The 25,322-nt window shown below is 38.3% G+C and overlaps 1 long non-coding RNA gene across 1 annotated transcript in view; it reads left to right on the top strand.

The window, feature by feature from the left end:
• LOC309495681 overlaps positions 1-24,512 on the top strand; it is a 31,382-nt gene extending 6,870 nt beyond the window's left edge. The window contains exon 3 of the long non-coding RNA XR_014204788.1: positions 23,679-24,512. This is a non-coding gene — a long non-coding RNA (uncharacterized lncRNA). The remainder of the gene's footprint in view (positions 1-23,678) is intronic.
• Positions 24,513-25,322: the final 810 nt, after the last annotated feature.

The following is a 25,322-nucleotide window of genomic DNA, read 5'->3' as shown; positions in this document are numbered from 1 at the left end:
GCACCAGAATGAAATATAATATTCAGAAGCAAACAGCATAGCTGACTTACAGATTCGGTTAACATGCACAAATGAGTAAGCGTGACGATTCAGGGAGCAGGCTACACAGTGAACTCAGAGAAAACGCTACGCTTGAGCAAACAGTGTGAATAGGTTACTACAAATGATGGCAAACTGCCCGTGCAAAATCAGTTTTTGTGTGTGTTTTTAATCATTTTTGTTTTGGTGTGTTTGAGTGCTCATTGTTACAATTACACAGCAAAAGTTCAGTGACATTTTTATTTATGCATGGAAGAAAGCACCACGGAAAATTTAACTACACAATTCAGGGATCAGGCTACACAGTGAACTCCGATAAAATACAATATTCAGAAGTAAACAGTGTAGCTGACAGAGTGTTTATGCCAGAATGTTTAAACAATTACCTTCTTTTACCGATATATTTAACAATATCTTTTGCATTTCTAATCCAAACAACGTCAAACTTTACACTGCACTTACTTGTGCCCGTGGCAAGAAACCTGTCGAGTTTGAAAATGTTGTTAACAGACAGACAGACAGACCTTCCTATAATTTATAGATAGATGTATAGATAGATATGCTATTCACATATGTGAAACACTGTTAAATATATTGAAATACATTTTGAAAATATATTATTTCAAAAATACATTGAACATACATCTTTTAAATTGTTCCTCATGTTACATCTGTAAATATGTGTACATATTGTGTATATTTCACAAAATATATTCATGCCTTAGCCTATATCATGTTTAGTTTTTAATAAATGTTTTTGCAATTTTATTTCTACACCACGTTAACCATTTATAAAGCTATATAATATTATAGGCTATTACATATTACATTATATTATAATATAGCCTATTATAACCTATTATATAAATGATTTTGTAAACATACACTCATGCTTCATATACTCATTCCGTTTACAGTTTGGTGATGGCCACTAGCCTATACACTTAATAATGTTAACCTCACATTTCAGGATATTTTATCTGATTATCAAATAATTCCCTCCATCAATTCTTCTTTTATGTAAATTCTGCGTGACTTCTAACGTTACGTCTTTTAATTGGCGCGCGCACTCGAGTTACATTTGAACCAGATTTGAACTGAGTTACCATGGAAACGGGCGGGGAGCTCAACTGACGACAAGCTGCAGCTCCGTCTCTCACTGTTGTCTTCGCTAATTTCAGGTAAGTTTAGTCACCAACATTACACAAATAGTACAAAAAAATGTTTCTGACACATTCTTTCATGTAAATGACACGCTTCAGTTGAATATTTTATAGAAATGGTTTAGTGTCTTTAGTGTAACTTAACGGGAAAAGTCCGTTAGCATCTCAACTTTTAGGCTAACGTTATCTAATGATAGAGGTAAGGTTAGGTTGATTAGACTTTAGCTGTAAGTTTAGGCTTTAGGCTTTTAATCTTATGTGTTGATTTGAGGTTTTGTAAAAGTTTTGCTGGCAATTTTTCAATGTGCATGTGTAGCACCCTAACCACCTGATTAGGGGAGATAAAGAGTCAATAAAAGACACAGGACACGGAGCTGCTGCAATATCTTCTGAGTCTGTATTGTCTGACTAATGCAAATATTTCTGCATTCTCATATTTCAATGAAACATATGATAACAGATTTCAGATCTCTTTAGAGAAAAACACATATACAGAAAGAAAACAGAATTATTCTCAGCTTCTATACAGCTTCTCAACAGGTGCTCTTTCCACAAATTACACAAATAATTTCAATATAAGCTCATTAAAATGCACATTCTTAATACTGTGTACAGTATATTGAATACAATATTCACATTTTATACTCTATCTAGTTACACACTTTCATTAACATAACCACATACTCTCTCTGAACCAACAGATTCCTTTGTTAAACAGTGTCATCTGTTACTTAACTCTTAAATTATTTCTCAAAAACACCAATATAATATTAATTTACTCGTTTTCACATTTATATGACCGCATGGTCTCTGCCATCAGTTTAGCATTCACCAGTTGTACACGTGATACACACGCGGTTAACTTGAACCGAACTTTTAGACATATATATATATACACAATGAATACACTTCAAACAATGACACTTGCCATTTTTCACAGCCTTGACTTATATAAAGTGTATTTTCACTACAATTTAGTAATATCATACCTGATTAGGGGAGATAAAGAGTCAATAAAAGACACAGGACACGGAGCTGCTGCAATATCTTCTGAGTCTGTATTGTCTGAGCAGCGCGCCCCTCCCCCAGCAGGTGAAAATCCCCAAGGCAAAAATAATCAAATGATCAATCATCCATACTAGGCAAGGAATACCAATCGCCATCATCCAAAATCATATACTGTGCATTAATGACATTCAGTTTATTTTTCAATGACGACATATTGATGACACTAATTATTACTAGTTTTATATATTTTTAAAACCACCACACTCTCCCCTTCGAAAATACATGTCGTCCCGACATTACTTTGTTTTCACTTTCTTTCTTTAGGTGGTGCTGTTTTATATGCAAATGTTCTAATTTATGTATGCACTCCCGGTTAACTGTATGTTCAGTTCATCAATAAAGGTATGTGTATCTCTTGTCCTCCTAATACTGCTTTTTTTTTCTAATCCATTCTTTTCAGTGTGCATACAAGTCTTTGTATGGGTAAAAGTATACTGGCTGATACTGTGATGCTGGGTAAGTCCATGGAGTCATGCTGTGTATTTCATATGGCGTGGGCTGAAACGCTATTGTGTTCATATGCTCTACATTATAGCATGCCGGGGTACCCAGGTAATCATAGGTGAATGTCTTTGGTGGTCTCCTCTCTCTCTTAGGCAATCTACACGCCTGTTCCTCTTCACTGTTTGTTTCCCCCAGGACTCGATGTCCATCTGCTGTGTCGTCAGATTTTTCTCCAAGTTGTTCCTCCCCCATCACATCAGCTTCCTGTTGATCAGCTTCCTGTTGATCAGCTTCCTGTTGAGGTATCTCCTTATTTTCCTTTTGAACTTCTGTTTCCTGTTCCTCCACGACCTTTTGACCAATTTCTTCCCTTTCCTTTTCAGGTTCACTGGGCCAGATAACTGGTAAGTTTCCACTTGCTAACTCACTTTTTCCCTCCACAGGTTGCTGAGACTGGACCGCAGGTAAATACCACTGACTACATCCTTCATCGTCTTCCTCTGAGCTAGAATCATCTCTTTCTACAGAGGTAGGTTTATCCACTTTTTTCTTTGTTTTTGGCTGTGTTCTGAGCTCCAATTCCATTGGCAGGTAATCACACGGTAGCAAGAGATTTCGATGTAGGACTCTTGATCTTCCCTTCCCTCGTTCCGGCTTGACTTCATAAACAGGGCCTTCTTCTCCCACTCGACGAATAACTGTGTGTATATCATCTTCCCAGTGATTGCGAAGCTTTCCTGTACCTCCTCTAGGTGTGAGATTTCGCACCAGAACACGATCTCCCGGGTGCAACACTGAGTTCCTCACTTTACCCTCATGGTTCCTTTTGTTTCTTTCTGCTGTCTTCTTGCTGTTCTCTTTGGCAATCTCGAAAGCTTCCTGCATTCCTTGCCTCCATCTCTTAACGTATTCCTTATGGTTGTTAGTCCCTTCCGCTGCCGTTAATCCAAAGAGCAAGTCAATGGGTAGTCTCGGCGATCTCCCAAACAAGAGATAGAATGGCGAAAATCCAGTAACCTCACATCGCGTACTGTTGTAGGCAAAAGTAAGTTTGTTCAATGACTCCTTCCAGTTGGACTTCTGCGTTTCCGTCAAGGTTTTTAACATCTGGAGCAACGTCCGGTTGAAACGTTCAACCTGTCCGTTTCCTTGCGGGTGATATGGGGTTGTTCGCGATCCTGCAATTCCACAATTCTTTTTTAACTGGTGAAGCAACTGATTCTCGAATTCTGCTCCCTGGTCATGATGAATCCTTTGGGGAAATCCGAATTTTAGTGCATAGTCATTGAATATTCGATCAGCGACAGTTTTTGCAGATTTTGATGTGGTGGCGTACACTTGTGCAAATCTTGTGAAGTGATCAATTATCACCAGGATATATTCATACCCTCCTTTACTCCTGTCCAGGTGCAGAAAGTCAATGGAAATGAGTTCAAATGGGTGAGTGGTGACAATATTCATGAGTGGTGCTCTGGTTTCTCTACTTGGTTTCTTTTGTTTCAGACAGTTACAACTCTTGGTCACAAAATGTTCAATTTCACCCTGCATTTTTGGCCAGAAGAATCTGTCTCCAATCAATGACGTCGTCCTCTCCACTCCTTGATGCCCCATTTTACTATGTAACTCCTGAAGGACCCGTTGTTTATATATTTCAGGCAGCACAAGCTGAGATCGGGTAGCTGTCTTCCGGCGGAGTATTCCATCTTCTCCAATGCACAGTTTGTCCCATTGACGCAGCAAACTTCTACCCTGTGCACTGAATGTCCTTAATAAGTGTCTGGAGGGTTTTTCGCCAGCCATCTTACATTGTACTACAGGTCCAATGTGGGTGTCACTACTCTGCGCTTGACGTATATCATCGGTGGAAAAAGACTGGCCGGACTCAGCACACTCCGTAGGGTCATATGGCGAACTCATGGCTGTCCATGACATGGCCAGATCTTGAACTTCTACAGCCTGTATGGTTGCTTCGACACAATCGGATGAGAGTTCCTCCGTACATTGCTCCATCATTGTTCCAACTTCCAGTGGCATCCTGGATAAACTGTCTGCATCAATGTTTTCTTTGCCAGGGCGGTATTTTATGGTGAAATGGAAATCCGCGAGCTCCGCAACCCACCTGGATCCAGTCGCATTGAGCTTGGCACTGGTCAATACATAAGTCAGCGGATTGTTGTCGCTGTACACAGTGAAGGTAGGTGCGTAGTACAGATAATCACGGAACTTCTCTGTGATGGACCACTTCAAAGCTAAAAACTCCAATTTCCCAGAGTGAAGATGATAGTTTCTTTCAGAGGCTGTTAGTGTACGGGATCCATAAGCAATTACTCTAAGTTTCCCATCTTGCCTTTGGTACAGAACAGCACCAAGTCCCTGGTTTGAGGCGTCTGTATGGAGTATAAACGGCTGTGAGAAATCAGGAAATCCAAGGACCGGAGGTTCCGCCAAGCAGTCTATTAGTGTCTCCAATCTCTGCTGATGTTTTTCTGTCCATAAAATGAGCTTCTGGGAAGGCACTCCTCTCTTTTTGTTTTTTGTACACTTGGTGGTGGTTCTATTGTGTCCTTCACCCTTTGTCTCCACTTCTCCTTTCAGCAAGTCATAGAGCGGCCCGGCGATCTTGGAGAAATCTTTGATGTATTGCCTATAGTAACTTAACAGGCCAAGTACGGCTCTCAACTGACCCACCGTGCTAGGTCTTTTCTCTCTCAGGGCTCTCACAGCCTCGGTGTCAGCAGGGTCAATTTTACTTCCTTCCGCGGACACAATCCTCCCCAGGTAACGAACTTCCCGCTTGAACACCTCACATTTACTAGGCTTGAGCTTGATCCCATATCGCCTTAAATGCTGCAGGACTCTTCTCACATCATTGACATGGTCTTCAAAGGATTTGCTGAACACTAGCGTGTCATCAAGGTAGGGGACACAGCAATCGTCTCGGAGATCTTTCAGGCACTCTTCCATGCAGCGTTGGAAAGCCGCGGGAGCGTTCATCAGACCAAAAGGGATACGAATCCATTCATACAATCCCCATGGCGTCACAAAAGCTGTCATGGGTCTACTCTCTTTGGCCATGAAACCCTGATGGTATGCTTTTCCTTGGTCAAGTAGTGAGAACCAGCTGTTTCCTCCGAGACTGTCCATGATATCTTGAACACGTGGAATGGGCTGTCGGTCGGGGGTTGTTTTCCGATTTAATTCTCTGTAGTCAATACACAATCGCAAGCTACCATCCTTTTTCCGGACGCAGACCACTGGTGAGGAATACGACGAGTTTGACTGTTTAACCCATCCTTGGGCAATGAGATCGTGTAGGTAATCCTTCATCTCTTTGTACAGGGGACGCGGTACTGACTGGTAAGTGCGTGCGACTGGGATCGTGTCTGTTAGTTTGATAGTCAACTGCAGCCCATCTATACAGCCAATGTCATCATCGGATTTTGAAAAGGAAGCTGCTTCCTCTCTCAGCATCTGTCTTACAATTTGTCTTCTCGACTCACTGAGATGGCTTAAGTCCAGCGGTGGTTCCCATGCGATGTCAGAGTTATGGCTGATTTCATTTGTTATTTGATTGACCCTCACAGAAGTTAAATCAGGTCCCTCACAAGTAGCAGTTGGATACACTGCCTGTACAGGTTGCACTGTGCCTATGACCATCTTGCCTGCTAACAGTAGGTCATGATCCGTAGGGTTCTGTACACTGACAATTATGTGGGGAGCTGTATGTTGTCGCAGTGTTACAATCGTCTCACAGAACTCCAACCCCTCCACCCACTGTGGGTTAACGTCAGGCTCAAAAATTAGCAATGTATTTCCTTTTGGTCGGTGTGACTGCACTCTGCATTCAATTTGTACTGATGTGTGTTTGGGCACATGAACATTTTCTTTTTTTGTTTTGACTAAATATTCACATGTCGCGTCTGCATGAACTTGCTCAATGAAAGCTTGAACTTTTTCTCTTTCCACAGATTCATTGGTGATTGGCTGAGTTAATTCCTTGTTGTTCATCATTTGCTCAATCACGTTGTATCCGATGATAGGATGACGAAGCTCTCTGCCCTTCATTACCAACACAGGTATGACCAGTTCTTTTGTTTTCACTTCATTTGATGCCAACCCAAAAGTCACTTCCACCCACCCTGCATAAGGTATGTCCTGTCCGTTTGCCGCCACAAGGCAGAGTCCTTCAGGCGCATCAATTACCTCTGCAACATTTCTCAGTGTGATATTTGGTAAGTGCTTGTTTTTCCACAGTTCATCCACTATACACACTTGAGATCCGGTGTCCCATAATGCATCAACAAGCTGGCCTTGGATGTAACACTGTACAAGACATTGCTTCCCTACAAGAGCAGTACCCATAGACCGTTTTTCTTTCGATTTTCTTTTTGGCATGGCAGAATTTATAATAACATTGGAGGACTGATTGCATTGTTTCTTATTTTCCTTCCAGTAATTCGATTGACAGGCTTTAGAGCAATACAATGTTTGTTTACCAGTTTCACAGTGTCTCAATATGAGGTCAGGGCGGATGGTGCCACAAAATGAACAGCTTTGAGGGGACCCTTCCATCGCACTGGTCACTGCCTGTCCCGCGGTCGTGACCCGTCCTCGTTTAAAGAACCATCTCTATGTGTCATGGGCATCCGTGCTCGACAGCCAGCTGAGAAATGGTCGCTACCACCACACTTGTAACAGTGACTACAGTAGACATCCAATCCACTTTGTTGACATGCAAAGCATTTCCTTACTCGAGTCGCAGGAGGGTGATAGCGTTGTGCTGGGAGCCACTGTGGTCGTGGAACTGTCTCTCTCCTCTGGTCATAAGGCTGCCAGTAATATTGAGGTGGGTATTGAGTCTGTGCAGGGTATTGAGTCTGTGGCGGGGACACGCTAGTTAGAGGGGGGCACTGAGTGGACATGACCTGAGGTTGCTTGATTGACTCTTTAATTTGAGATACCTCCGCACTGAGGTCTTTCAACAGTGCCATGCCTGAACGCATTTCTCTCAGCTCACTTAAGATCTGAAGTTCGGTCTTCTCTGGATTGTGCTGAGGTGGTGTTTTTCCCTTTTTCTCCATGGTGGTATCACTGGATTGAACTGTGTGTACTTTAGTGGTGCATGGCTGGACGAGTTTCTTTTTACTTTGGCGCTCAGCTTCGTGGGCGCACGCCAGATTGACTTTATCAAAGAGTAGTTCGTCACTTACATCAGTTTGTGTCAAATAGGGTCGCAGATCACCTCTAATGCTGTCATTCTGTAGGCCTGTCAGGATAGTATGGAGAAACATGCTTTGGACTAGCTTTGGGTCATACTTCAAACTGGATTCGGCCTCCTGTGAAGCAAACAGAATCTTTTGTCTTAAATCCAGACAGCGGACAAGAAAGCTTTGCGGGGTCTCTCTGCTGCTCTGTACCTCTGAGGTAAGTTGTTTATACAGCTCAGTTGCACCCTTTTCTTGGAAATGAGCTCTGAGAATCCGTCTTAATGTGGGCAGTGTAAGGTTTGTCTTTCCCTCTAGGTAGCTACGAAGCTGCATGCCTGGTGCAATTGCTCGGATTACAGCATCAACAATTTCAAGCTCAGAGAAACCTCTGCTCCGTCCATGTTCAATTTGGTGAGCTAGACTTGAGAAGGAGAGTTTATCTTTTTGCCCAGGTTCACCTATCTGTCCAGATATTTTAAACTCTCTGCTCCATGTTGACATAACTGGTCGTGTCGACGCTGAGGGCCAATTTAGGTTGGTAGTTTGTGTTTTTGAGCTTTGCTGTGTGTCATAGCTTAGCTGAATGTTTGTGTTTGTGTGGTGTGGGACACTAACATTTTGCTGTGTGCTTGTAACAGTGTTATGTTTTTGTTCAATTAGTTTTTGCAAGGCTAACTGCAATGTATCAATTTCTTTTTGTAGCTTTTCTTGCTCTGTGACCTGCACTACTGAGTCTACAGTCACGCTCTGAACCACCTGTGCTGTCTGTTGCTCGGAGATATTTTCACCCCCCTGTTGAAGTTCACAAATTTTGTCTCTTACACACAAAAGTTCTGACATGCCCTCATCTTCCAGTTCTTCTAACCCCTCCCTTTCAAGATGTCTCACAAGCACAGAAATTACAAATGAGCGGCTTTTGTCGATATCATGTTCAATATGCAGAAAATCACACAATTTCACAATGTTTTCTCTTGATAGTGAATACAATGCTCCTATCACTTCAAGTCTTAAGTCCTCTAACTGATCCATGGTTCACTTGGGCTGTGGGTGTGTGCAGTGTGTGATGCAGAAAAGCAGTCTTAGCTGGTCGGAAAATGGCAATGTTCCGGGTATCAACGATCAACCTCAGACAGCACGCACAGTTCTTCCGGACTCAACGTGGACGCCAGACGTTCTCACTCTGTTCTCCTCAGCCGCAAGTCAGAATGAATGACACTGGAGGTAGACCATCATCTATGGACGCCGACCTTCACTGCATTTCATCCCAGCGGGGCCTCCAAAAATGTAGCACCCTAACCACCTGATTAGGGGAGATAAAGAGTCAATAAAAGACACAGGACACGGAGCTGCTGCAATATCTTCTGAGTCTGTATTGTCTGACTAATGCAAATATTTCTGCATTCTCATATTTCAATGAAACATATGATAACAGATTTCAGATCTCTTTAGAGAAAAACACATATACAGAAAGAAAACAGAATTATTCTCAGCTTCTATACAGCTTCTCAACAGGTGCTCTTTCCACAAATTACACAAATAATTTCAATATAAGCTCATTAAAATGCACATTCTTAATACTGTGTACAGTATATTGAATACAATATTCACATTTTATACTCTATCTAGTTACACACTTTCATTAACATAACCACATACTCTCTCTGAACCAACAGATTCCTTTGTTAAACAGTGTCATCTGTTACTTAACTCTTAAATTATTTCTCAAAAACACCAATATAATATTAATTTACTCGTTTTCACATTTATATGACCGCATGGTCTCTGCCATCAGTTTAGCATTCACCAGTTGTACACGTGATACACACGCGGTTAACTTGAACCGAACTTTTAGACATATATATATATACACAATGAATACACTTCAAACAATGACACTTGCCATTTTTCACAGCCTTGACTTATATAAAGTGTATTTTCACTACAATTTAGTAATATCATACCTGATTAGGGGAGATAAAGAGTCAATAAAAGACACAGGACACGGAGCTGCTGCAATATCTTCTGAGTCTGTATTGTCTGAGCAGCGCGCCCCTCCCCCAGCAGGTGAAAATCCCCAAGGCAAAAATAATCAAATGATCAATCATCCATACTAGGCAAGGAATACCAATCGCCATCATCCAAAATCATATACTGTGCATTAATGACATTCAGTTTATTTTTCAATGACGACATATTGATGACACTAATTATTACTAGTTTTATATATTTTTAAAACCACCACACATGGATGTAACGTTAAACTAAAAAGTATTCACTGGACGGTTAATTCATAGTTTTCACGTGATGGAATGCCCACCTGGAGGGCAAATTGGGGTTTTATAATTTCATCATGCCTAGTATTAACATTAATGTCACGCAATCGCTTAATTCGCAGGTAAGTCAGTTGAATCACCGTTTTATATTAACTTAATGTGCTCTTTTAATTTAAGCATACAGCCGTACACACACACACATACGTTACACACAGATTAATAACCTTACTTCAAAAAAATTATATATTCCTGGACAAGCTACTTTTTTTTTTTTTCTTACAAGTGAATGAACGATTTATTTGTCCAAAGGACAAGTGCAACACCAGGGTTAATGCCAAGCCCTGGTTTATACATTTTTATAATTTTATTATAAAAACTTCATAAGACCTTTCTCAATGCTGCTATTGTCATACAGTGAAAGTATTATATTCCTACTTCCATAGTATGGCAAATTAGCACAAATTAGAAAAGTTTATTAGGTACAGAATTTTGATGCACATTATCTTTCCCCCCCAATGATGGAAGTTTTCATTTTCAGGTGTAGCTAATCCTTTACAATGTGTTATTGAACCTTTCCATTGTATAACATTTGTAACCTACATTTTAATCTTGTGTGGTTTAATATTTATAGTACTCAAAGCACAGCCAAAATAACTTAAGGGTTAACATTTATGGAGTAGTCACACTGTTATTATTAAATGTTTATGAAATAATAAATCACCATTAGTAACATCAGTCAATCTGTTCACTTTACAGACAGGGCATGAAGAGACTGGACCCCAGACTGGACCACAGTGCTAGTTTGGCACCCCCACACTACTTATATTTAAGGGTTAGTTCACCCAAAAATGTATATTCTGTCAGTAATTATACACCCTCATGTTGTTCCAATAGGCCGCTGTACGTGAGCTGTATCGTTCAGTTTCGTTCCACCAAGTGGGGCACTAATTTTTCTTTTGCTCAATATGTTCAACGTTAATAAAAGATATCCAAGCAAAAAGTTCTCCACGCATTATCCTGCAGTTAATGAGAAATTGTAATTTATTGGCGCACTATATTGATTGCGTATTGAGACGTCTAAAACGGTTGAGCTCGATTTTCAACCAATCAGCATCGAAAATGTAAGTAGGTCACAGCCGAAATCAAGCCAATATCACTACGCACATGTAAACAGAGGAGGACGTAAGCAGCGCATCTTCATCTGATAGCGGCGATCAAGCTCGATTAACACCCGTAAAGTGTATTCTTCATGTCGGAAAAGATGGTGGGAAAGGTCCGCAGCCCTTTACTGAAGTCCGATGGGAAAAAATCAAGCAATGTGCGTAGGAATGGCTCAAAACGTCGGACACTACGGAGCTAACGTTAGCTATTGCTAATAAACATGTTGCCCTCCTAGACAAACTGGTCTCTGATGTCCCAACAACTACGGGTTTCACCCGGCCTGATATCTGCGTTTTATAGGCTAGACAAAAAAAACGCTTGACTTGTGTGTATGTGCGTGATGGGTAGGTTAAGGGGTCGGGTTAGTGTGTGTATGTGAGAGAGAGAGAGAGAGAGAGAGAGAGAGAGAGAGAGAGAGAGATGGGTAGGTTTAGGGGTCGGGTTAGTGTGTGTGTGTGTGTGTGTGTGTGTGTGTGTGAGAGAGAGAGAGAGATGGATAGGTTTAGGGGTCAGGTTAGTGTGTGAGGAGAGAGAGATAGGCTGCTGTCAGTAGCCTAAAAGAGGCCTAGAAACAGGGTTTCGTTCCACATATTTAATATCAGAAATATATAGAGATTCCTTAGGAAAAAGTTCTCCACACACAATCTTGCAGTTTTTGAGAAAAATTATGCTAAAGGTGCCCATTTTGAAAAAAAGGGAAAACATAGGGAATTTTGCACTTTCAAACCTGTTATCATATAAACCCAAAAATGCCGAATTACCACTTGAAGTACAAAATAAAATTTTGAAATTTTAAACCAGTTTGAAATGTGTGATATACCTGAAGTTGCTATCTAGGGACAGTAAACATGATAAGATTATCAAGAAAACTTACTGTAACATTAACATCCCAATTACTTCTCATTATGTTGTTCCAATTCAAAGGTAATATTTGAGGTAAAATCTGAATAACAAATAGAATTAAGCCAAAATATAATAACCGAGCTGCCAACTCTCACGCATTCACTGTGAGACTCACGCAATTGACAATTTTCACACGCTCTCACACCACACATCCATTCTCAGGAAAGCCATTTATTGACCATAATATAGACACGTTAGTTGGCTAGAAAAAGAGCTATAGAGAGTATTTTGCTAAATATGTGTACTATATTACATATTTATTATATTTGTACTTATATAATTAAATAAAGTTGTTATTATAATAAAAAACACATTATATTTAATTTGAGTTATTTTTAACCTTAAATAATACTACCAGCTGATAGGGCTGTCTGTGTGTAGCCTATTTTTCTTGAGAAAAATGAACGCCTATCTTGTGTACCTAATATTTATCCAAATGAGTCGAAATTTGTAACAAAAAACAAAACAAAAAAAACTTAGCTTACCAGAAATTGTACCATATAAACATTGTAACATGTTGTCAAAATTCAGTTTAGTTACTAAAATGTTTTGACAATCACAATACACTTATTGTGATGCAAGTTTTTTTTTTGCAAACCCCCCCCCCAAATCTCACTCCAAGTTAAACTCAAAAGTATACAAAGAAAAACACTTTTAAAAATAACACATTTAATGGTGAATTGTTAATTTGCATACACGAGCAGTAACTGCACTACATGTACATATTCACAGGAATGATTATTGTAAACAAGATTTAATTTTGATTTATTTATTTACCTACCCATCTCTCTCTCACACACACACACACTAACCCAACCCCTAAACCTACCCATCTCTCTCTCTCACACACACACACACACACACACACACACACACACACACACACACACACACACTAACCCGACCCCTAAACCTACCCATCTCTCTCTCTCTCTCTCTCTCTCTCACTCACACTCACACACACTAACCCGACCCCTTAACCTACCCATCACACACATACACACAAGTCAAGCGTTTTTTTTGTCTAGCCTATAAAACGCCGATATCAGGCCGGGTGAAACCCGTAGTTGTTGGGACATCAGAGACCAGTTTGTCTAGGAGGGCAACATGTTTATTAGCAATAGCTAACGTTAGCTCCGTAGTGTCCGACGTTTTGAGCCATTCCTACGCACATTGCTTGATTTTTTCCCATCGGACTTCAGTAAAGGGCTGCGGACCTTTCCCACCATCTTTTCCGACATGAAGAATACACTTTACGGGTGTTAATCGAGCTTGATCGCCGCTATCAGATGAAGATGCGCTGCTTACGTCCTCCTCCATGTTTACATGTACGTAGTGATATTGGCTTGATTTCAGCTGTGACCTACTTACATTTTCGATGCTGATTGGTTGAAAATCGAGCTCAACCGGTTTAGACGTCTCAATACGCAGTCAATATAGTGCGCCAATAAATACACTTTTCTCATTAACTGCAGGATAATGCGTGGAGAACTTTTTGCTTGGATACCATTTATTAACGTTGAACATATTGAGCAAAAGAAAAATTAGTGCCCCACTTGGTGGAACGAAACCCTATTTCTAGGCCTCTTTTAGGCTACTGACAGCGGCCTACAACCCCTTAAAGGATAATTCCAGTATTTAGCACTTGAAGTCTCTTTTCTGGTTTGTTTTGGATGAACTAGAGTTGTGGACACAGAAATGTTGACGATGGGTCCTGTCTCGACTTTTTGACTTGTTTAGAATCGCCTTTGACGGCTTCAGAGTGGCTGGCTACGGGCATGCACGAAAAATGTCCTTAAAACAACCCTTAACGTTCGTTTTCAAAACTGTGCAACTCACCGAGTGATTAGTGGTGTTCGTTAATGATTAAAAACAAATATATCGGCACAATGTATGATTTCAATCCGTGTTATTTGCTATAGTGGAACTATCTTTTCAGATAACTCACAACTGCGTATAAACTTCTGCTCGATATTTGAGTCTGAAGCATCTTTTCCGTTCCCGGTAGCGCAGTAATATCAACGAGCAATGAGTCCTCCAACAGAAATCAATGGGATTTTACAAAATGGCAAATAAAACACGACAGAAACTGTATTTCGCTACGGGGCAATTCCAGCGTTATGGATGTGACATTTGAACTCATAATGACAGGTGAAATGTCTCAGAAAAAAAAAACTTCTTATAATATTTAAATTAGAAATGCATATTCTCAGAGCACCCAATCTGGGGAATTGACAGGCAAAATATGTTTTTCTAAAATATATTTAAGCACCCCCAAAAAAGGAAAATATGCATGCGTTATGGATGTGACGGGAAATGACAGAGTTTTTGGTATACTGTTCGATTTCCTTTAAAGTCTGTGAACTTTTGAGTCCAATGTATAAATATTGCTATCCACATGATGAAGGGGTCTTAGCTGAACATAAAAATATCAATGTTTAATATATATATATTTTTATGAAGTGTATTATGAGGAAAAACCAGCGTTATGGATGTGACAAAAACCCTGTTATGGATGTGACGCGTCTGAAATAGCCTACATAGAATCTGTTTGGAAAATCAACAATCAAACCATCATGGCACTTTTGTTGACGCATAATGGCTGTTTTGACATTAAGAAGACTGTCTGAAATGATTCTGAACTTAAAAAGGGTTTTGTTCTTTTGGTTAAAACTTTATTTTTTCATGGTAAAGATGACCTTTGCATGGAATTGCCCTACGCTACTTGTTTTTAATCATCAACGAACACCACAAACCACTCGGTGAGTTGCATAGTTTTGAAAACGAACGTTAAGGGTTGTTTTAAGGACATGTTCGTGCATACCCATAGTCAGCCACTCTGTAGCGGTCAAAGGTGATTCTAAACGAGTCAAAAAGTCGAGACAGGACCCATCGTCAACATTTCTGTGTCCACCACTCTAGTTCATCCAAAACAAACCAGAAAAGAGACTCAAAGTGCTAAATACCGGAATTATCCTTTAACAGGGCTCGAAATTAACTTTTTTACTTGGTAGCACTGGTGCTCCCAACTTCAAAAAGTTAGGAGGACCAGCAAAAATTTAGGAGCACCACAACTACAAATTATATATTAACATATTTCATTTCACTGGGGCTTTACACATCCTGTGGCCAAGATTTGAAATTTGGTCTTCTGGCTCTATATCATCTCACCCCGATGATATTGGCACATGATTTGTCATTTGCATACGTCATGTTAATCGCAACTCCGTTCTTTTTCCATGAGCTGCAACATAGGGTTAAATTTAGTGAAGGCAAGCTCTTCTTGGGCGATGGTGTATGCGGTGTTATATCTGACGTATAATTAGCTTTGCCGATAGAGCGGAACGACCAGCAGCATCCTGCCCATTAAAAGCCTTAATAATCGAACCTGATGAACCTGATTTGTTTGCCACACACCTGTCCCTGCATTTTTTGGCACTCTATTGCTATTAATATGCTGTATTAATCTTTGTTAATCTTAGTTAATAAAAATACAGCTGTTCATTGTTCGTTCATGTTACTTCACAGTGCATTAACTAATGTTAAAGGAGAACTCCGGTAAATTTTAACATTGAGCTCATTTTTTTGTAAATTTGGAGTGTTGTCAATACAGAGAACAACGACAAAAATCGGTCGTTAATTTAGATTGTCGAGTTCACGCGCGTGATCATAGTAACTAAACCTATGCGCGTGAACTCGACAATCGATTACTATGGACTTCGACCGAAAACAGGATGTAAATACAGGTAGCCTATGTGCGCTGGCTGAAATAACATCATTTTTATTCATATCTTTCACATCTACTGCAGTCAGATTGACCCATGTTCACTCTGAAGGAATCACTCACATGGCTGTGCACTTGTAATGACACATCAAGGACGTTAAGAGGCTAAAAGCAGGTTTAAAACTTGCCCCATTGAAGTCAACAGGGTGCAAATTTTAAAAAGAGGATAACACGGTGTAGGCAACACCGATTTTTGTCGTTGTTCTCTGTATTGACAGCACTCCAAATTTACAAAAAAAATTAGCTCAATGTTAAAATTGACCGGAGTTCTCCTTTAACAAAAAAAATAAATAAAAAATAAATAATGTAGGCTATTATTAGTAGCCTAATGTTGAAATTAACATTAACAATGGTTAACAAATTAACAAAGTGCAGTTTATTAATAGTACATGTTAACTAATGTAGTTAACTAGAATTTAATATATGGAACATTCATTAAAGTGAATCGGTTCAAATGAGTCATTAGTTCGCGAATCGGACGTGTCATTAGTGGACGTGTAGCCAGCGTTGTCTGATTATCCCGGCAGTTTCTTTTTTTTAGCACAATTCACACTCCGCGGTAATTCAGGAGAAAACAAATCTTCGAATGCTCCACATGAAACTTCGGTCTTCCGCCCTTTTTCTATCGTGTAAATGATTTTGATTCATATGCGCGAGGGAGAGAGAGAGAGAGCGTGAGAGTGCGCGCGCGCGCGGCCCTGTCAAGCGCAGCAGTCACTCACCGATCAAATAAGGCAAATAAGGCTCAAATAAAAAATTCAATGCAGGAAAACCCCTGGATTGGTTATATAACGTTGGATAGAATGACGGTCCGGCCATCGCGTATCAGCGCACTTAAGGTATACACTGTGAAGTAATTTGCAAAGGGTTCGTACGGTCATGAAAAACCTGGAAAAGTCATGGAATTTTAAAATGGCAATTTCCAGGCCTGGAAAAGTTTTGGAAAATGAATAAACTCAGAAAGTTTTGGAAAAGTCATGGAAATTTGTTTTTCAAAATATCCGTGTACTTGAATTTGTTTAATTAATAATATTGGTGAAACAAATTGCAATACTTTTTTCGTTAGGGTGATCAGTCGAATCACGTGACTCACTTGCGGCGGATTTTGATTGTAGGTGGGCCTCCAGAAAACTAGATGGACCAAAAGAAATGGGTTCCCCTTCATGTCCGTTTCAGCGCTTTTCTGCGGCACTGAGGACAGCGACTAGTAGCCATACCTGTGTGGCTCTTGTGTCGCTGTCCTCAGCTCAGTGCTTCAAATGAAAATAAGCTGCTTTGCGTTTTCATATTAGCTATAGGCTAGCTACCGTCTGTATGCGACTTTCCATTACAGATTTGAGCAAAACTTTTTTTTTCTTCTAAATATCGATAAATAACTATTGCAAAATGACGGCGTTTCCATTAACCGATGTTAAGCAACTAAAACTTATTTTTTTCCTCTCGCGATCAGTCATTCCAAAAATCATGGCAACGGAGGACGTTAGTAGGTTTATATCTCAGCCACCGCCCTACAAATTATTATTATTAATGGAAGGAGACGTGTCTTATCCAAGCATTAATGTCAGGGAAAGACCCTTATGAAAAACAGCACATATATAGGCTAAGTTTCTTCATGTTTCTCCCTTGATTGTGATGACTTTTTGCCTCTTTGTTAAACATTTAAAATATATACAAATTAATATGGATGATTTTTTCTTTAAAAAAAATTATTTTGTCTTTTATTTTCCGTGTTGGCATTTATGAGGAAAAAACAATGTTACGTGACCGTTCTCCATTACGGTAATGAGTGCTCTGAATGCGGCACTAAAAGACTTTAAAACTTACACAGAGACCTCAAACAGAAAGCACAAAGCCTTTTTCAAAAAAATTCGTTTTGTATTAATTGTATCTTGATTTTAAAATATGTTTCATTAACCAATTGCTTAATAAATAAAAAGTAAATAGCAGAAAATAGATAATCACGACACAGTGGCGCCGGAGTGAACTGGAGCTTAAGCTATCATCCATGAACCGAAACTCAGCATAAAAGGTAGCCTACTCGCCTCACAGACCTAAACAAAACTGAAATAGGCCTATATCTATTATCTACAGAAATCTCTACTTTTAAACAGAACCATTCAAAACAAAATAAACCGATGTAGCCTAATCCGTATGAAATGTGCATTTCTCTCCGGCGTGTTCACTACTAAGAAGATCGCGAGTCAGTCAACTTCGTCTTTGCAGTCGACACAGAAAATACTTGTTTATTAATAAACAATTAAAATTGAGAGAGAGAGAGAATATATGATTAGTTTGACTCATTTTGAGGACTTATAATGATCTGTTAAGATAGAACGTTCACCGAATTCTGATTAGTCGAGAGGATTTATCCGTTTAGGCTAAAAATAGGGTCGGCGCTTCTCGGTTTGGAAAGAAACTGCATCTTGCAGTGGCCTACATTTTAAACAAGGAAATATAGCGATTTGGCATGAAACGTTGATGGAGCAGTGAATAGGGACAATCTCGTTTTTTTTTATGGCGTTTATCGCGTTTTGGAAAAGAGCTCTTCAAGCACATTTTTATGGAAGCTTGTTTCCGCCACAGAATAAAACATTTTAAAAGATAATTGCGACTTTTTATCTCACAATTGCGAGTTTACATCTCGCAATTCTGACTTTATTTCTCAGAATTGCGAGATATAAAGTCAGAATTGCGTGTTATAAAGTCAGAATTGCGAGATATAAAGTCAGATTTGCGTGAAATAAAGTCGCAATTGCGTGTTATAAAGTCAGAATTGCGTCTTATAAAGTCAGAATTCTGACTTTTTTTCTCGCAATTGCGACTTTATATCACGCAATTCTGACTTTATATCTCGCAATTCTGACTTTATAACACACAATTCTGATTTTATATCTCGCAATTCTGACTTTATAACACGCAATTCTGACTTTATATCTCGCAATTCTGACTTTATAACACGCAATTGGGAGATATAAAGTCAGAATTGCATGATATAAAGTCGCAATTGCGTGTTATAAATTCAGAATTGTGAGATATAAACTATTCTGAAAAAAAAAAAAATCCGTCTTTTTCCCCCTTAGAATTGGACTTTATATCTCACAATTGTGAGTTTATATCTCACAATTCTGAGAAAAGATGTCAGAATTGCGAGATATAAACTCGCAATTATGTGTTATAAAGTCAGAATTGCGTGATATAAAGTCGCAATTGCCAGAAGAAATTCTGACTATATCTCGCAATTCTGACTTTATAACACGCAATTCTGACTTTATAACACGCAATTCTGACTTTATAACACGCAATTGTGACTTTATTTCACGCAATTATGACTTTATATATCGCAATTCTGAGAAATAAAGTCGCAATTATTATTATTTATTTATTATTCAGTGGCGGAAACAAGCTTCCATACCTGCCCGCAAGGAGTTCATTATCCTATGGATTTACGTTAATAAATGTCTAAGGAGTTGTCAGGGTTTGACATTATTTGTGTTACTATGCCAGCATATTTGAATAAATATTTATTTTGTATTAAAACATTGCTTGTTCATTTATTTTATTCAAGATATGGGGTGGTAAATTTGAACATGGATTTTTATTCTTATTTTACATGTATACACAGACATTTTATGGAACATTATGTCATGAATATTTACCTTTAAGTCATGGAAAAGTCATGGAAAAGTCATGGAAATTTAATGGTAAAAATGTGTACGAACCCTGAATTACAATTAGTCGCACAAATGCTCCCAAATATATTTTTAGGTCGCACAGATTAAATTTCAGGAGCATATGCGACCAAAATGGTCGCAATTTCGAGCCTTGTTTAAGACTTCCGTTCATCTTCAGAACACAAATTAAGATATTTTTTATGAAATATGAGAGCTGCCCAGAAAGTTAGTAAAGACATTGTTAAAATAGTCCAAGTGACTGGCTCAACCTTAAGTTCATCAAGCAACAACAATAATTTTTGTGTGCAAAAATAACAACTTTATTCAACTATTCATTTTCTTATGTGTGGGCCTCTGAGTGAGTTCACAAAAGTGCCGCACTACATCGAGACCCATCTGCGTCATCATCTCAGTTCTCGCTGCTCTCGTGAACTCTAGGGCCGGGACGATACAACTATCTCCCGATTCGATACTATCACGATACTTTGGTGATGATACTGCTGGTATTACGATTTTTTTTTAAGAATTGCGATTCGATATTGCGATTTTTATTTTATTTTTAACAATAGACCATCAGAAAATGTTAAATCATACACTTTTACAGACTGTATAGCCTACATGATGTATAAAATGAGTCATATTTACAAAAACAATTCATCACATCTTTCTGACTTATTTCAGAAGCATCATACAGTTAGTACTACATTCTCTTTAATAAATGATTCAATAACAAATACATTTTGTAACATTCACTTGTGTTTATGCGCCCTAGGCGCCTCGCGTTTAACCGCCAGCTGTCGAAAAAAAAATCAACTCGAATCGAATGAATGGAGAGGCGGGTCTTCCATTGTAGTGATGAAAGCTACAGTTGCTTTGAACGCCGGAGAGAGCGATGATGGAGGATAAACTTGTGGTGCTCTCGCGGGTTACCAGGAGCTTAATGACTTCACGAATCGTAACTACCACAATGTTAACAGAAAATAAACAAAGTTAATAAAAGTCTGATTTGACGTTTACTTGACTGACAGGACAGCAGTTTCTGTGTTTGCCTAGCAACAAAAAACGCAGTTCACTGCTCGTTCTATGTGATTGGGGCAGTGCTGTGCGCCTCGCGTTTTCGAACCGGAAAAACGCGTTAGGTGTGATTGGGGCTTTACTCTATTTTGATCGCTATCATAAACATCAGTGTTTATATTTGAAATTTAAACTTTTATCCTAGTACTTCTATGATAATTTGAACTAGCCTATTGTATCACAGAAATAATGATACTATGAGGTTGAAAAGACTGTTTGTGAAGCTGTTTCATGACGACTCTCTCCAGGTCAGCACAGCTTTAAATGTTGCGATATGATTTTGTCAAAGGTTTAATAGACAGACGAAATGGAAGCAGATTGTGTGGGTGTTTGAATCGAGATCACATTTTTTTAAATATGAATCGTGCAGCTCTATTGTCTTATATCTCTCCCAGTATGAGTAGCGCGAGGGCTTATCAATGCATTTAATCTCACGTTGCTTATGCACGCGTCCACTTGAAAGGGATATTACGTTACTCGACACTCAAAATTTAACAACACATTTCATCCTTTGTTGGAACGAAAGTGACTTACTTCGGTCAACCTCGTCTATAAGCAAGGACAAAAATAAAGCAATTTAATTTGAATTAATATCGATTCTGTAATAAAAAAATAATCCATTTTAAGATTGTTTAAAAAACAACAACACGATACCTAGCCTAGGTGAATCGATTTTTTCTCCCAGCACTAGTGAAGTCACTCAGAGGCCCATACGGAAGAAAATGAATAGTTGAATAAAGTCTTTATTTTGTTTTTTTGTGCATAAAAATTATTGTCGTCACTTGATAAACTCACCAGAATAAAATTGCCTAGAAGCCTATGGAGGAGTGAGCCAGCTATCAGATTTAATCAAAAATATCTTAATTTGTGTTCTGAAGATGAACGGGAGTCTTACGGGGTTGGAATAACATGAGGGTGAGTGAATACTGACAGAATTTTTTGGTAAACACTGTTTTCATTTCATTTAAATGCTTATATGAAAATATTTGTTGTTGTTTTTTTAAGCTATAATGTAGTGTTTAAAATGTATGATAATCATATGAAATTCGCTTATAATTCACATGGTTGTGTTAATAAAAAATAAAGTTGGACGAATTGTGCAGAATTTTTTTTATAACCTTAAAATAACATTTTAACTTGAAAGAAAGTGGACATTTTAATTTTCTTTGAATGTTGTATTGTTAATAACATTTTGGGGGAAATAACGTTGCAGGAATGTTATGCTTACCTTAAGATGATGTTCCAGCAACGTTATGCCAATGTTCCGGCAATGTTATGCTAACCTTAAGATAACGTTGCATGAACGTTATGCTAACCTTAAGATGAACGTTATGCTAACCTTAAGATAACATTCCATGAACGTTATGCTAACCTTAAGAATGTTCAAGCAATGTTGTGCTAATGTTCCAGCAACATTATGCTAACCTTAAGATAACATTCCAGCAACGTTATGCAAACCTTAAGATAACGTTCCATGAACGTTATGCTAACCTTAAGATAACGTTCCATGAACATTATGCTAACCTTAAGATAACGTTCCATAAACGTTATGCTAACCTTAAGATAACATTCCATGAACGTTATGCTAACCTCAAGAATGTTCCATCAATGTTGTGCTAACGTTCCAGAAACGTTATGCTAACCTTAAGATAACGTTCCAGCAATGTTCTGCAAACCTTAATACAATGTTCCAGCAACGTTATGCTAATGTTCCGGCAACGTAATGCTAATGTTCCGGCAACGTTATGCTAACCTTAAGATAACGTTCCATGAACGTTATGCAAACCTTAAGATAATGTTCCAGCAATGTTGTGCTAACGTTCCAGCAACGTTATGCTAACCTTAAGTTAACGTTCCAGCAACGTTATGCAAACCTTAAGACAATGTTCCAGCAACGTTATGCTAACGTTCCGGCAACGTTATGCTTACCTTAAGATAACGTTCCAGCAATGTTTTTCCTAACATTAAGATACCATTCCAGCAACGTTTCGCAAACTGGACATTTCAACATTTTTAGAACGTTTCAAGTCAACGTTCCCACAACGTTCTTAGGACATATTTTTGTTAGCTGGGGAACTCGTCACAAAACAAGCTACTAAAGTCACAAAAAGCTTTTTTTCATTGTCACCATTGTTGAGAATCATATGTTGATTAGGCTATTGATGTCTCTATACTCCTAAAAAAAATTAAAAAATAATTAAAACACAGCTCAAAACATTTTCTGTATAATATATATTTTTTTTTTTTCAGAATGGCATAATACTGATGCCACAATATCAAAAGGGTCATGTGAAAAACTGTTACATTAAACATACATTTATAAAATTAAATTCTTTCTCTCTATATATTACATAAACTCAACTAATTCACTCAGAGATTTGAAACAATTCATATCAGTGAATCAGGCCACCATGTGATGACTATAACATCAAAGTGACCAACATGATCTGATGAGAAATTCTTGCCATAAGAAATGTGTATCCAAAACACAGTTAAAGCTGCCAGGGAAAAGCTAATGTTAATAATTCAAGGGTCATGAGCCCAAGCAAACACTGATCTCCATCATGGTGACATCAGCGTTCTGTTAAAGTTGTTAGCACTTTATTTAAATTAGCATATTTTACTTACATTTTATGTTTTTTGTTTGGGCTGTCAGTCATTTGACCCTTTTTTTAAAGATTTTTTTTTACAATAAAGGTATATGATCGTGATAATTCAGGAAATACCAGTTAAATAATCATTAAACTGTTTTGTTACTGTTTAATTACAGATTATATTTGTAATTTTACATACATTTTTATTTATTTATGAGTTTTGAGTACAATTTAAAATTAAAGAAAATGAACGTCAAAAAATCTTTATTAATAAATCGTTATTTTCTGTACAATTAGGATTTATTTTTACAGTGCAAAGAGGAACAAAATCCCTTTCACGGACCATTACCCTGACTGTTCCAAGATGGTGGAATGACCTACCCATCTCTAACCGAGCTGCTGAGTCTTTAGCCATTTTCAAGAAACTGCCGAAGAAGCATCTTTTTCAGCAACACTTGACCCATTAATATTAACACTGACTATTCTATTTCTTTGGACTAACTGGGACTGGCCATGGCACTTGCATGTTGTTGCCCTATTGTTGTTTTTTTTACTTCTATTGCTCACCTCATTTGTAAGTCACTTTGGATAAAAGTGTCTGCTAAATGATTGAATGTAAATGTAAGGAACTTTTATGGATGCATTTAAGACACTGTTGTTCAGTCTCCCATATTTATGTTTTTTTTTTTTTTATGATCTTGAAGAAAGAAGAATTTCAACGCAGGATTGGTATTTGTAATGGAAACCAGTGCCTCATGGCAAATGTTTTTGTTTTAAAATAATAGCACCATACTATCTTCAGTATCTTGCCTTTAGGGAATAATATCTCAAATCATCTGTCGTGTTCACCCACTACATCTGGGAAGAGGGTGCACCTCAAGTTCATGAACAAGACAATCTGGCACTAGCTTTACAGTTCACATTGCATTAGAAATAAAGTGTACAATGTTTTTTCAGAGCAAACATAGATTAAAAAAAAATCTTTCTCTTTATTGAAACAAACATATCTAGACAGAAAATGCTATAATATAATCAGTCACTTGATAATTGTACAGTTGTGTCATCCTCTACAGTTACAAACCTGAGTATTATGTTTGATAGCAATCTATCCTTAGATAGTGACATTGACAATATTTTTTAGGACAGCCTTCTTTTACCTTAACTGCAGCACATGCTGTTTCTGATGCTTACTAAACTAATTAATGTGCTCATGACCTCAAGACTAGATTATTGTAGTGCCTTATTGGGTGGTTGCCCTGTTGGCTTTATAAATAAGCTAGTTGGTTCAGTGCAGTAGCTAGAATGCTTTCTAGAACTAAGAAATATGATCACATCAGCCAAATTTGATCATCTCAACCCGCTCGTATGGATTTAAAAATTCGAATTACTTACAAAGCCTCGAATGATCTAGCGCCGCAGTATATATGTAATTTTTTATCTTGCTATAATCAATCACAGTCACCACAGTTACAAAATTCCAGTCTGTTGATAGTACCCAAAATTCCACAAAAGGAGGTAGATGCTTTTCCTGCATGGCTCCTGAACTTTGAAATAGTCTTCCTAGGATTCAGACACACACTCTCAGTGTAAGTATAGGCTTAATACTCATCTTTTTAGCCTAGCATACACTTTTTATTCTTCATTTCATAGTCATACTGTATTAGAACTGGAAACAATTTACATGTGAATGGCATCTGCAGTAATGTTATTGCGTTTCCCTCTCTTTTCAACCATGGCATTATATCCCAAGGGTACCAGGGCCTTCTAGATCCAACTTTGGCCTATAGGATGTACCATACCATTATGTGTTGATGCCCAACGATTGCAATTCGCAGCCTGTGCCAAGTGACATTAAGGCATTATAGACATAACAGTATGACTTTAAAACTTTGACTTTAAAGCACTATACAGATTCATTTGACTTTTACCTTTTGGCCCACA

This window comes from Leuciscus leuciscus (assembly GCF_965113295.1).
Source record: "Leuciscus leuciscus genome assembly, chromosome: 3".
Classification (NCBI taxonomy): Eukaryota; Metazoa; Chordata; class Actinopteri; order Cypriniformes; family Leuciscidae; genus Leuciscus; species Leuciscus leuciscus.
The sequence above is the reverse complement of the archived record's forward strand: the minus strand, read 5'-3'. Positions and strand labels throughout refer to the sequence as shown.